Source organism: Acomys russatus, chromosome 4 (assembly GCF_903995435.1).
Source record: "Acomys russatus chromosome 4, mAcoRus1.1, whole genome shotgun sequence".
NCBI lineage: Eukaryota > Metazoa > Chordata > Mammalia > Rodentia > Muridae > Acomys > Acomys russatus.
In genome coordinates, this window is record NC_067140.1 from 82,859,422 (window position 1) to 82,875,017 (window position 15,596).

Sequence of the window (15,596 nt, forward strand, 5' to 3'; positions counted from 1 at the left end):
AGCACCATGTCCTCTTGGCAAACAATTCTTTGGGATAGGCCATATTATTACATCATCTGAGAGAAGGAGAAGCCAAGGATGAGGCAACTTGATCAGAAAGTGTAAGTTGAATTCAATTTTATCTATCCCAATCCCTTCAGTAACTTTCCTCCATATAAACACGGTACAGTTATGGAACCAGCAACATTAACATAGATACCATATTATACTTAATCCATAGACCTTGTTTAACTTTTGTCTGTTTCCCCAGTAGTGCCTTTTATTGCTATGCTAGAGTTCTGTCACAAATGTTGCAAAGCGGTGCTGTAAAAATGCTCCAAGAATCAGCTACAAATACACTCTAAGTGAATGAGAACACAGAAGACATATACAAGCGAGGAGAAATTACTCGACCAGAAACTCAATTGATGTATTTAATAGTAGTAAAGAGATTAAAGAGAAGGGCCAGTGAGATTAGAGACAGCTCAAAAGATGTTTGTTTCATCTAAATATCAAAGAGACAAAGTGAAAGATGGGGGGTATAATCAAATTTACTATAGGAAAATAAAACCATGTCACTAGAACCTAAAAAAGGAGGAGAAAGAGAGAATGTGTGGTGAAGAGAAAACACTTAAAAAACAGTGAATGAAAATCTTTCACATCTGAAAAGAGAAGTAACAGCTCAAAGCCCTAACCCCATCATAAACCCAAAGAGTGTGATGTGCAGGCATGCCCACAGCTAACAGACTGCAGGGTTGTACTAGAATCTGCATTACTTGAGGAACTGTGGGAGCCAGGAGCAATAAATCAAGATTTCAAATGCAGAAAAAAAGATGCTAGGAAGACATTTTATACCCACTGAAACTGTCCTCTTGGAATTAACAGTAAGAAGCCGAGTGTGGATGAAAATAGACATTACATCAAAAGCTAACCAAAAGTAAATTAAGTAGCTATAGTACCTAAAAATATGTACCTCACACTCAATTGCTAATGACAGAAACATATAAAGATAAAGCAGTCCCTTTGCAAGAAGTCATAAAAAGACTTGTATGTGCAAAGCTTCAGAATGTCAAGAAAAACTAATATATATAATAGAATGGAAAAATCTACACAAATCCTTGTCAGACATTTCCTTACTCCCTCTCAATAACTTATTTAACATAGAAGGAATATAGCAACACTTATCTGTAGGCTCAATTTTCTTAGCAATTATATTTTATTACAAACTTATTAACTGAGAGTACCTCACTTATAACCCAACTAACCTAAACAATAGGAAAAGGAGATTAAAGAGATTAAAGAATACAATAATGAAACCATAAGGATACCAGTTCTGAGGAACGATTCTCCTGGCGTAATCAGCAGGATTTCTTCTGCTGGAACCTGAAGCAACCAGAACCTGGAACCTCAGCTGGAGCCCAGAGCCCTGAAGCCTTCCTTCGAGCGGCTCTCTTTAGGAGCATCTCGAAGTGGAGCGATAAACAGCCAAAACTATCCCAAGTCTCCAAAGGGTCTGCCTCCTGTTTTTAGCCCACATTTATACTCCTCTCAGAATTTGTTCAAGGATGTTTTTCAGCTGGTTAACAACCAATGTAAACAAACCATGGTAAACAAACAGCATGGTGGTTCGACTTCTAAGGGGGTAAACATCACCTGCTTTCTCACAAGTCTTTTTCACATCCCACACCTGTAATCTAAACAAAAAACATGTTTATCTCTCCTTCACTTATCATACTAGCTAAGTTATGGATTACCCCACCAATGGGTAAATGCATAACAAAAACACAGAGATGACAAGAATCACATTACTGCAGGAAAACAGAACTGGAGAGCATCATGTCAAGTGAAATAAGCTAGACTCAAAAAGGCTTGTACTTACACCCAGAAAGGTGATATTTACCACTTATTTTCTCTTTCATGTATAATCTAGGCATCCAGATTATACATACACACACACACACACACACACACACACACACACACACACACACACACACGCATGCATGCACACACATGCACGCACATGTGTACACACACACGCATGCACACACATGCACACACACACACACACACACACACACGCACGCACACACACGCGCACACACGTATGTACGTATGGCATAAAAGAAGAAAGGGTACTATTAGAAGACTATTAGAGAGGAAGAGGAGATGCATGAAAATTAAAGAGGGCAATTGGGGTAAAAACAGAGACAAAAATTTCTAGATGAAATCTACTATTTTGCATAACTAATGTATGCTAAGAAGAATATAGTCTAGAAAACCACTATTAAACAACTCAGCCAGGTTGACGCGTATAGACAGTGCCACTCGCAAACAGCAGAGTACATGCTCTGCTCAAATGTGTAGGGGCTAGTTACCAGGCCATTGTGGGTCAGAAAACACGTCTCGGTAAATACAAACAGATTTCATTGTGCAGAGTAACAAATGTTCTGTGACCACAAATGGAAGCCAACTAGAAACCAGTACCATGAACATAGAAGGAAGTCATATGTCCCTTGGAAATTAAACAACACATAACCAATGCATGAAAGACAAAGTTTCTGGAGAAGCATAAAAATACATCTTGAACTAAAACAAAAGCAAAATAAACCATGTCACAATTTGGAAGAACAGGCAAATCAGCTGTGGAATGAAATTTATAGTATTTTCAAAGAAGAAGAAGAAGAAAGAAGAAGAGAAGAAGAAGAAGAAGAAGAAGAAGAAGAAGAAGAAGAAGAAGAAGAAGAAGAAGAAGAAGAAGAAGAAGAAAATCTCTGAAGCCAAAAGGCAGAAAAAGAGTTCAGGACAAAAAATTTAGTGAAATTGAGGAGAAAATTAATACAAAATAAATTGGTCTTTTAAAAAAAATCCTAGTAAGTTGATGGACTTCTAGGAAAACTGACAAAACCAAAATAAAAAAGCCACAGATTGTCTCCCTGGAGCAGAGGGAAAGTTCTAGGCTGAGGCATAGCAAAAGGAAGCAGGGACTTCAGATGTTGGAAATAGCTCTGACCCTTCAAGGAGCTTGGAAAGGGGCAATGCGGCTTTGTCTAAAAGATTCCATGTCTTCCTTATGCCCTGTGTCACAGACTTCCTCTGGGCAGCTCATCCTCCTCTGCCTTTCTGCACAGATTGCCAGACAGCATACCCTCAGGTACAGACTGCTGCACAGCTTGGGTGTGTGTCTGGGGTAGGGAGGGTGAGGAGGGGGGGCTGGGGGGGGGGTGGGAGGATAGGGCGGTGGCAAGTGCAATCTAGAATGTTTGGAATGGAGAGGAATAATAATAATAATAAATCAAAATCAGGGACACGAACAAACCTCTTGCCGCCACTGTTGGTCCAGTCCAATCCCTGCCCTGTGGGGAGCTGCAGATAGATGGGGATAAACACCCAACATGCCCAGCTGTGGCCAGGCAGAAATACAGATGCTTAATCTAGCACTCATGACAGCAGGGGTGGCGGTGGGGTGAGGATGGGTGTGGGTGGGGCGCCGGGGAGGGAGAGTGCAGCCAGGGCCTGTCCCACTTCCGGTTAGTCGGTACAGCATATCCTGTTACCCTCTACCCCAGCTTCTCCGTTCACTAATTTTTTTCTTTATACCAATTTGAGTGGGATTTTCATTTCTCAGTAACTGTACAGAATGGAGGGACAGCGGAGCTTTGTTAGACTTTGTTGAGTGCACAAGTCACTTAATGTTGGCGTTAGAGGCTATTATTCTCCACTCTCAATGGTCAGATTGAACAGTTGATGTGTCCCACCCCAACATACACCATCTGCTGTATTTCTAGATAAAAAGGTTTTCCAATCGTTTAGAAGAGTCACATCCATTTTCCATCTTGTTCCAAACAGAGCAGAGATCTGGAGGCAGATAGCAGCCCAGTGCTGGACAGAAGAGCAATTAAGTGTTTCTGTGCCTGTTTGGTCTCTCCCACCATTTACTCTTCCCCATCCCTATGTGGCACCAGGATAGATCTTAGAGTCGGAGGGACTCAGGGCGTCAAAAAGTTTGGATGTCACTTAGCACCAAAATGTCATTTAGCACCCAAACGGTGCCAGTTTAGGGAATAAAAGAAGATACCCTTAAAAACCCATTTATTGTGCGGAGAAAGGCTTACTCAGGGAAATTGCTAGGCAAATTAGGACATGTGGTCACTCTGGCATCATAGCATAAGAGCTGAAATGCGAGGGAAAAGGATTCTTGGTCCCACTTCTGCCACCTGCCAGCTGTGCTTCCTCTGTAAGCTTTCTTCCTTAGTGCGCATACAAAGCACTTTCCAACCTCAGTGGAGCCTGGAAGACTCACTTAGAAAAGTGCTCCGTCAACCAGAAGACACAACGAAACTGGTGGTTTTTATTATGTGAAATAACTGATATAATTATGTTGACTCTAACAATATGGTTGTATTTAATTTTACACAATAGACGAATTCTCAGGGAAAAAAAGAGAGGGAGAGAGAGAGTATGAATAGCTGTTATTTAAATCGCCTCTTGCTTAGAAAGCTCACATTATACCCAATTCTTTGAGAAATTCTTCTGTAGTGGTCAAATTTTGGGAGGAATTTAAAAAAAAAAAAAATCACTCTTCGCTTACATCTTTCGTCTCAGGGTTTGCTTTTAAGCCAAACCGTATCCCTGTGGCTCCCTAGCCAAACTGGATCAATGAAGCTTTCCCTGAGTGAGGTTACCTGGGTAAGACTCCTCAGGGAGGCTACTGCCAGGAGAACCGAGTCCCGCGCAAACCTTCTGGGGGCCCAGCGTAGCCACGAAGAAAAGAATTTTTAAAAGACAAAAATTCTCGGAAAGCAGGGCTTAATGCGGTTCACATTGTGTCTCCTTCACACCGGGCCCAGCAGGCTAGTGAACAGGAGCTGCAGCTGCAAAGGAGCAAAGCCTTGGCAGTGTCCTTTGCACCCAAGTGAGACCTCTCAGCTGGCTCACTGTGAGGCTTTCCCCATCTGCAGCTCCCCTCTGGCCAGCCAGCCTCACCCTCCTGGTAGACGCAGGAAACACATCCTGCTCACTGTAGCTGGGTCATGTGTGGCTCTTCCTTCCCCCTGAGTCTGGGCCACCATCTGGGATGACTTAGCCATTGTCTGTTAGGGCCTTTGAAGCTTGATTATAGGGAAACATCAGCCTTAGTGGAGCAGGCAGCCCTGTTTGGGACATCAGTGCAATCTCTCTTTCTCTCTCTCTCTCTTCTTCTTCTTCTTTTTTCAATTCACATATTTTTGATCATCTTCACACAGGGTGAATGCTGGAAATAGAATGCATTCTAGAATCCTTCCTCTTGCAATGAATAAACCCTCTGTGTTTTCCCAGCCCCCATAGAACCAAGCTTGCAAACGTGACCAAGTTGCTGAGGGATGGGGGCCAGTCTGCTAGGGCCTGTGTTTACCTGACTGGCTGCATGGATAATCAAAGTCACCATGCCCCAAGCCAAAGCACAAAGGCCAACAACCTAATTTCTGCATCTCTTTGGCTCTCTGTTTCCACCCCAAAACTTCCTTCTGTGTATAGTGGTCAGGATGGAAACAAGACTGCTTGTTCGCCATAGCAAAACTCCTATCTTCAACAAATGACTCATTAAAAAGAAGAAAAAAAAAAAAACCATCAAAATGGTATGTTTGAATAAAAATTAGTAAAGTTATTGTGCAAATTTTATATTTCAATTAAACTAAATCTATGTTTTTTCTCTTGTATGTGGAGAGGGTGGCTAACTTAGAAAGCTTTATTTTTTGTAATTTCTGTTTTTTAAAATGTACATGAATACAATCATATCCTTAAACACTCAAGTCCCGATGCTATGAGGTGGACTTTCCGAATTTTTGTCCTTTCTTTTCACTCTCTTGTCTTTCTCTGAGCTTATTAGAATATTTAAATTATTTTATCAGAAATTTGTGTCAGATTTTTTTCTCTTTTCTGCACTATCCCTCCATCCCTGGTGTAGAGACCCTGGAACCTAAGGTGAGAGGACGCTTCACCCCTGGATTTCTAAGGGACCTAACCAGGCAAAGCTCCACAGAGCCTCAGAAACTTTTTTTTCCTGTTTTCTCTATGACAGCTCAATTCCAAGCAGCGGCACTCTGGATCCTAGGGCAAGAGAAAGATTTATACTCGGTCTTCTTGCAGACCCGACATGTCAAGTGTCCGTGGATGCTTGGAGCCATTTTGTTTGTTTTGTTTTAGTTTTTTCTCCAAGATCCCTCTATCCCTGGTGGTGAGAATCTTTATCCTATGGTGAGAGAATATTTTATGCCTGGCTTTCTTGCAAACCGGACTCAGCCCAACTCTTTTGAACATCCAAGCATTTTTTTGGTCTGTTTTCTCCACAATCCCTCCATCCCCACTCACTGGTGAGACTGAATCCTAGATGGAGAGGATGTGTTTGTCTTATTTTTTAAAAATATATTTTATTAACTCATTCATATTACATCTCAATTGTTATCCCATTCCTTGTATCTTTTCATTCCTCCCTTCCTCCCATTTTCCCCTTACTCCCCTCTCCTATAACTGTGACTGAGGGGGACCTCCTCCCCCTGTATATGCTCATAGGGAATCAAGTCTCTTCTTGGGAGCCTGCTATCCTTCCTCTGAGTGCCACCAGGCCTCCCCATCCAGGGGACATGGTCAAATATGGGGCACCAGAGTTCGTGTGAAAGTCAGATCCCACTCCCCACTCAATTGTGAAGAATGTCCTGTCCATTGGCTAGATCTGGGTAGGGGTTTGAAGTTTACTGCACACAACAAGAACATTTGCTCAACCATGTTCATAGCAGTCTTACTCATAATAGCCAGAACATGGAAGCAGCCTAAGTGTCCTTCAGTAGAAGAATGGATAAAGAAACTGTGGTACATTTACACTATGGAATACTACTCAGCTATTAAAAACAAGGAATTTCCAAAGTTTGTGGACAAATGGATTGAACTAGAAATGATCATAATGAGTTAACCCAGAAGCAGAAAGAGTCAAATGGTATATATTCACTTATATCTGAACACTAGCCCAAGGGGCATGTCCCATAAAAGTCTCCACTCACCAGGAAAGTGGGACAGAGGGGAGGACATCCTATTGGGACTCTAGGTGAGAGAAGCGTGGGAGAATGGGGAAATAGAAGGATCCAGAGAGTCCTAGAAACCTACAAGAAGAACATTATGGTGGGTGGACCTGGGCCCAGGGGTCCTGCTCAAACTCGTGTCTGTCTTCTTAAGCAACTGGGCCAGGCCTGGGTCCATGGGGCCTTGAAGGAGCCCTCCAATCCCCCTTCCATCCCCACCCCAGTATTTTCCCCAAGCTATCAAGACTTTGGATCCTAAGACAAGAGAATACTTTTTCTGTATTGGATTTTTTTTTTAAATAACAGCCACCAAATAAAGGTGTTCAGAACCATGAATTATAATAGGTTTCACATGGTTTGCAGCTGGACATAGGGTGTCAGATAGGGGACAATCGAGGTGATGTGATGATAGCCCGTTCAGCATGCCGGAGAAGACAAAATGGGAAACAAAACCCTCAAACAACTTCCAACAATAAACGCCAATATATAAGGAGCAGCCGTGATAAAGGGGGAATCTTATGAATACAGTGAATGATCTTCAAACGTTAGGTCTTCTACAGGACAAAATAGGAGAGCCAGTGCGACAGGGATTGCAGCCCCTCAGGTGGCCTCTTCCCCCTATGCTGACACCCCCATCTTTGACACTGTTCCCTACACTCTACAGATGGTGGGGAGAGCTGACACAACCCTCACCTTGAGGATGCTGTTTGGGTCTAGGTTACACCCAGTATTACCTGTGCCTCAGCCCTGATGCAATAGTGATAACTCACCATTTTTTGAGGTTTCTTATTGTCATGCTTAAACCAGTATCCTAGTTAATAGTGCATAGACTCTCCCTGACCTGCAGAAGAGTTATGTCCTCACAAACTCACTGTGTGTTGAAAGCAGCTTAGGCCCGGAATGCATTTGACATACTTACCAAACACCTAAATTTAGCAACATGTTACCTATGGAATGTCTGTGCACTGTGACTGCATAGCTGTTGGAGAGAAGTGACTAGCTGCCACTATCAGTATCAGAGAGTATCAGAGAGTAAGAACAACATGTTGATAATTAAGAAAAAAAATTCAATATTTGAAGTAGGATTTCTACTGAATGTATATGGCTTTTTTTTTGCACTGTTGTAAAGTTGAACCATACAGAACTGTCTGCATCATCTCAGTACAATTTCGTAATGTGTTGTAACAACATAATTTTGTAGATAAATAGATGGATAGACAGACAGGCCCAGTGGGCCCACACTGCAGCCCTCCTGTTTCTCGTTCCGCTCCCCAACAGAGTCTGCAGGAAGCTCCCATCTCATTTTTCAGTCTATACTATTAGCTTGCACTATTGGATCTTGGTGCCCCTGTACTTTCCCATTTGTCCTGAAACCCTGATGTAAGTTCTTTATTGAGCAGATACACAAAGGAGCAAAGTTTTCTTACAGCACTGTAAGAAGATATTTCCTTTATTTCAGCAATTAAGCTTGACGAAGTTCAGAAACTGAAGCATGAGCATCTGGGTGGCCTCAGCGACTGTGAGAGGTTTATCGCCTTTACAGGTCCAAGTGGAGAACACAGGGTGACAATGAATATCCACGAAACAGGGAGATCAGGTGCCAAGGAGACAAGGGTACAATGTTGGAGGAAAGCAAGGAGCCAGGGCGGTAACTGAGGAGGCACCCTGCCTCGACCCATCATACACTGTGGCTTAGAGACAAGAGAAGTGTCAGTTTTGGGGAACATGACAGTGAGGGTGGCTCAACTGGCTGAACAGAGAATCCGTGTGGGAATACATGGAAGGTGCTAGACCTCCAAAGCCACACAGAAGGTGCCACTGTGACAATTTTCTATTCATGTGTCTGTAGCTTATTTATACATCTATCTATCTGTCATCTATCTATCTGTCATCCATCTATCTATCATCCATCTATCTATCTCTCTATCTATCTATCATCTACCTATCATCTATCACCTATCTATCTATCATTTATCTATCTATCTATCATCTATTTATCACCTATCTATCTATCTATCTATCTATCTATCTATCTATCTACCTATCACTTATATATGTACATACTTATTTAGTGGCACTGATGGTTGAACCTAGGGCCTAATACATGCTAGGCAGCCATTCTGTCACTGAACTGTATCCCTAGAACAGTGGTCCTCACCCTGTAGGTCAAGACTCCTTTGGTGGGGTTGAATAGTCCTTTCACAGGGGTTGTCTAAGACTATCAGAAATATAAGACGTTTGCATTATGATTCATATCAATAGCAAACTTACAGTTATGAAGGGGCAACAAAAATAATTTTATGGTTGAGGGTCAGCGCAATATGAGGAACTCTATTAAAGAGTTGTAGCATTCGGAAGGCTGAGAATCACCTAGGACTTCTGTTAGAGAGATGATGTTATGGAAAAAAAATGTTAAGGAAAAAATGAGATGAAGTTTCACTAAGTTATCCCGGCTACCCTTGAACTTACTCTGTAGCCTGGGTACGGTTGCTTCTGTTTCAGCCTCCGAAGGGCAGGGATGATAGGCTGTGTTTCTGTGCTAACCTTACTCTGGATCTTTTCAATAAACTCAGCCTCTTATTCTTCAAAAAGTCCATATTCAGGGTTGTAATGGAACACTACGCTATCCAATCTGTTGTTTGTGTACAATCCCCAAACTGTGAATGGACTTAGCTTTGTTTACGTGGTGCCAAAACAAGAATGCTAGGATATTGCTTGCACAATAGCCCCCCCTCTCCCCCCCCCCCACCCCCCGTCTTCCCACAGGCAAAAAGCTAAACATCATACTCTGGATTTTGGCAGATTTTTCTCAATAAGATGGTGGCTCAGTATCTAGGTCCTACTCACGGATGGAATGCTAGTTAATATCCAGTCATATCTGCCAACCACCCTCCCTGCTTGTCACATGGCTGCTGACAGAGAGCACAGCACCATTTCACAGACTGGGGATCCCAAACTCCAGGGGAGTTATCCAGGGGCCCCATACTATGCTCAAACTGGCTTCATGCAACCTGTCACATTGGTGGTTTTCTCTCTTCAAGATGAATGTTTTTTTTAACTCTTTATTCATTCTGGGTGCCCCAAAGAAACCACTTTGCGATCACTAAACGGCTGCTTTGAGTCATGGGCCAGGGCGTACCTTTTGTATTTGCCACATTCTGAAGCAGTTATGTCTTCTTTTCTCTCTGCCCATGTGATGACAGGCTGTGCCTCATTTTCTTGCCATTTTATTACCCTTCTGCCGCCATTTCATCTCTCAGTTCTGTCTCCAATTATTTGAGCAGCGTCTGTTACTTATGGTCTATAGGGTTCCACCTTACAGGTTTTGATTTTTGTAGCTTTACACTTGTCTCCTGTGGTCAAGTTTCGACTTACATACCCTAGAGCAGTGATTCCCACAGGAGGTGGCAGCGGCATTGCCAGGTGGGCTCGATGATGCACAATGGCTGGTCCTCATCCCAGGTCTTCTGATTCATCACCTCAGAGGTGGAGCTGAGAATCCAAATAGTCAACAGTTCTCAATCCAGCTCACATACTGTTCCAGAGCATTCTTGCTCTGACACAGTCTTCATCCTTTGGTGTTGTTCGTGTCATGAAGACTTCTCTGGCAAGCCCTGGTAAGTTGCAGCTTCTCTTTGCTTTGTTGGGGTTTGTGTATTATATGGAGGAAAACTACTATCCTGAAAGCATAGAGAGAAGCAAGGACCATAGCCATGGTTGGCTTGGGTGGCTCAGTCAATGTGATAGGGTCACATTCCCCTCTCCTCAGAGCAAGCTAGGCAGAAGCCTCATTAAGTAAAAGTCCTTCAGAAATGTCGTGAAGGCCACAGGCATCCTGTAGTGCTGTGGTGCCGTATCACTAGGAGGATGAAAAGGAGGGAGACATAAAAAGGAACTCCAGCTTTTGCAGAGGATCAGGAAAACACTGTGACACACTGTGCTTTTCATTCAAGGGAACATGTGGCACAGACCATGTGTTGGCGGCGTGTTTTCTGTCTATGCTAAGTGAGTCAGAGTGGACGGTAATAGCAATTTGTTGGTGTGGACGTGTGTCAGTGACACCGTGACAGAAACTGCTTGTGACTCATGGCAGTGGGAGATAGTCCAGGCAATGCAGGCGCTGGCCTCAGCGTTGGCCCCTCCTGGGTCTGAGCTGCCTTACGCTGGTTTGTGACAGGAACAGTTGCCTTTCCAGTGCTGTGACATGCCACGAGGGGGTGAAGGGCAGAAAATATTTCCAGTATATGCACATTATTTATCAGACCAATGTGACATCTTATATAGGAATGCTCCTGAAAACTCCTTAGGTCTTTGTTTTTCCCCTAGGAAACCAGATGGGGCTTTTTTTTGCATTTGTGTTTATGATGTATGTATGTGTCCCTATTTGCAGGTGTGTGCAAATGCGTATGCATGTATGTACATATTAGGACTGGGAAAGACATAACTCTCACATCAAGAGTCTGTTTGTTTGCTTGCTTTTGGTAGCTCTACACCTTGTTACTTGAGACAGGATCCGTTGGTTGAACCCAGAGTTTGAATATAAAGCTAGTTTGGCTAACTTGCTTTGGGATCTCCTGTATCTGCATTCTGGAGTCCTGAGATTACAACTAGGCTGCGATGCCCACCTTACAATTATGTGGGGGCTAAGGATCTGAGCTCAGACCCTCAGTCTTACTTGTCAATCACTTTATCCATGGAACTATCTCCCCATTCCTAAAACAAGGGCAATGTTGATGTAGCTCAGGGTTAGTACTGTTGCTTTCTTTAGACCTTTCTCTTTTTAATTTTAATTTATTATAATTTGTTCAGATTACATCCTGATTTTTATCCCCTTGTATCTTCCCATTCACACCCTCCCTCCCTCTTCTGCCCTATTTCCTCCCCTAGGCCTCTGACAGAAGGGGACATCCTCCCCCACCATCTGACCACAGCCTATCAGGTCTCATCAGGACAGCCTGCTTCCCCTTCCTCTGTGTGCCACTGAGCCTCACCACCAAGGAGAGATGATCAAATCTGGAGGCACCAGAGTTCATGTCAGGGGCAGTCTCTGCTCTCCCCACAACCAAGCTGTCCATTAGCCAGATCTGAACAGGGGGTCTAGATCTACTGCATGCATTGTCCTTGGTTGGTGCAACAGTTTGTGCAGCTGAAAGTTCTCCATGGCTGCTCCTCAGGATGCTCTTCTTAGCATTTGAAGACAGTGGCAGGTGTTGCAGTAACATCTGTTGTAACTGTTATGAGTGCGGACATTAGTGGTGGTTTATAAGATTACATATCATCTCACTGGTTTGTTTTTCCCTTCAAATAAAATCTAATGAAGATAATGAGTTTCTTCTGTCTTTATTTTGGGGGCTGCATATGGCTGTGCAGTCCAGGCTTAGATAGGAGAGTTCAGACACACAATTTTCCTGCTTCAACCTCTGAGCTCTGGGTTAAGGGCATGAGACCCAATTCAGGCTTAGCCAGTGCTGTTTATGTCAAAGTTTTACAGGCAAGAAAACTAGGACATGAGTTTCTGTGTGATCAGGGTCACACTGGGTGAAGAGCCCAGACGTTCAGACATGAGACCTGTGCTCACTAGCTCATGGGCACGCTGCTTCCCTCCTGGAAGCCTGTTGTTGTTTTCTTGCCATTGTTTTGGAGTCAAGCATAAACTCTTAATATACATAGCTCTCCACGACTTTTGTCCTTACGGTCTAGGTTCCCGGGTCTCCCCACCTATTTCCTAGACTATAGAACTTCTTAGGATGTTCCAAATCCCACAGGAACTGTATGTGTTCTACCCTGAAGCTTTCTTCATCCTGGCATGGCTCTCCTTCCTGTTCCCACTTCCTCACCTTTAATTCAGCTGAATTCTCCTTCAGCAATTCCTGACTTTTCTGGGACCCTGAGCAATGAAAAATTTTCCTCTGAAATTATGTCTTCCAACTACAAGTAGCCACAACATCTTCTCCTACTCACACCACCTGGTCCTCTGAAGCACACACAACATCTTCTCCTACTCACACCACCTGGTCCTCTGAAGCACACACAAGGCAGCTCCCATGGCGTTGGGATCACAATGAAGACTTAGTGCTGGTCAAATTCTCAGAAAGGCATAATGGATTCTCCACTCCTTTCTCATGACACTGTCTTTGTGGCAGGTGCTCACGTATCACAACCCTGGGTCACCCAGGACACCAAGTAGGGGCACAGGCTTATTTCCTTCTCTTCACATCACGTGACTGTTGACGGACTTGCTTCACTGGAAATCTATTTGGTCCCTAATAGAAAGCATGGGCTTCCCAGGACTAAACCCACACAGATGCTTCATGAATAACTAAATAAATGCATTTTAAAAATGAAAGAAATCTGTTAAGGGTCGAGGGTTGCTGTCCAGCTATAGAACAAGCAAGTGGAACTAGGTCTACATCCTGATCCTCAGAACTTTTAAACAGAACCTTCTACCTTCCAGGGCTAGCAGTAGTTCAGAGGGTGAGTCCCAACTGGCCATGCTTCCCTCTGTGTTATGCTACAGCCTGGAAGACAAGGAGGCATTGACCACCTCACCCCAGCTAGGTAAGCGGCTGAATAGAGAAGTTGGGGTTCTCAACATCCCACTCGCTCCTCTCTTGACTAAACCACATGAGCTGTTTACTTCTTCCCCTGCCTGGGCCACTTGGCTCTTCTTGACTCAGACATGATGATCTCTCTCCTAGGATACACACTCACTTGTTCCCTGGGACCAAGTTTCTTAAGACGTGTGGCTTTTTCTGGAATTTCCAGGTGCCTCAGAGCTGTGGCTCTTCATCCCAGGGCAGAAGGATTTGCGTAGATCAGGTCCCACCTCAAGGGGCCTGATGGGAGTCTCCAAGCTCTCAACATGGTGCAGAGACAGTGGTTTTTCTACAACTAGTTTAAGAAGTGTACGGTGGACGTGATGCAGAAAGCCGGGTGAACAGAAGATAGCCCCTCTCCATCGTAAACCTGATTTGGAGCTGAGCAGAGGGGTCGGGGGAATTGATTTAATATTAGTAAGTGCACAAATCTCAAGGGGGAGCAAATGCCATTCATACTCACGTTCCCTCACCTTCTCCCTCCTCACCATGTTCTACCCCACCCCACTCTGTTGCTCTTGCCTTTTCATTTCAATAAACCAGCAATTTGATGGTGCATACAAAAGCAAACAGACAATGAATGAGCTATGGAATTTGGGAGGAAAATTTTTAAGCTGAAAAACTGAAAGAGGGGGAGCAGAAAGGGCACATATTCAGAGTAAACAGTTAAGGCAAACATTTTAGACCGAAATCGTTGGGGTCTTGCAACTGGGGTCCAACCTCATTGCTGGTAAAGAGGGTAAAGTGGATTAAACGGACCGAAACTGGGTTTAGGGCTACTAAGGAATTGCAGTTTGGTGGTGTTGTTTCCCTTCATGAAGGTGTGATAGAAGGTTAAGCTTTTACTGAGAAAATATCTGAAGCTTTTCTACATGTTGCTACTGTTTCTGTCCTTTGCATTTGAAGTTGGTGTGTTTAATGTGTGCTTCTCAGTGTATATGTGTGTACACACACACACACATACACACACACACACACACACAGAGAGAGAGAGAGAGAGAGAGAGAGAGAGAGAGAGAGAGAGAGAGAGGAGGAGGAGAGAGAGGAGGAGGAGAGAGAGAGAGAGAGAGAGAGAGAGAAAGAGAGAGAGAGAGATTTCTTTTCTGCTGAACCATGATAGTAAAAATGATTAGTGGAGTTGAAATCCGTAGCAATGCACACAGCATTTGCTGCAGTGTTTAGGAAAGCTGAAATATGCAATAATTGATTTTAACATGCGTTGTAATTGGTTCCACATGCATCGCTGTCAACTGTGATACATCATAATTAAACTGACATGTTCAAAAACTGGCCACTGAAATGAGCACTCACTGAATTCTCCAACTGTGCACAGCTTGCAGCTTCTCCACTCCTCTCGTTTTCCAATCACGTCCTGAGTTGCTGAGCTTCACTTTGTTGCCGGTCCCCTCCATCCTTTTCCTTTTTCTGTCCACCCCCTCAAATTTTAAATGAAAGCTTGTGATGGATTCGGAGTTCTTTCCTCACCTTCATTTTCAGATGGTCACATATCTTAGCAGTGATAGTAAAGGCAATTTCCTAAGTCATCATAAATCAGATCTAAAATCATAAAACACAGTCAAGAATTTGACATAAAATAAGACACAGCAGTAGATCCAAATAGTTCCATATTTTAGTCCCACCACTCCCAACTAAATCACGCTTGAACTTTAATTAGGCTTCTCTCTTGGATGAAAAACATTTAGTGTCTGGCACATCTGTATCTGGCCTCCTATTGTGTGCATTATAATGCCCTGCATCCTCTCTGCTCCTTCCTGTGGCCACCCAGGTGCTTATGCATATTCAAGATGGCCTCCCCTCAGTAGTTTGATCATACTGGTGAAAGGAAGAAGAACGAGGGTGTGACGTGCTGGTGCTGGGTCCTAGCTACCTTATATTTGATGTTAACTGTAAAGCTGCCAGCTTTCTCCTTGGCAAATTGGGAATGATGTTGAGATTTGATGGTTGT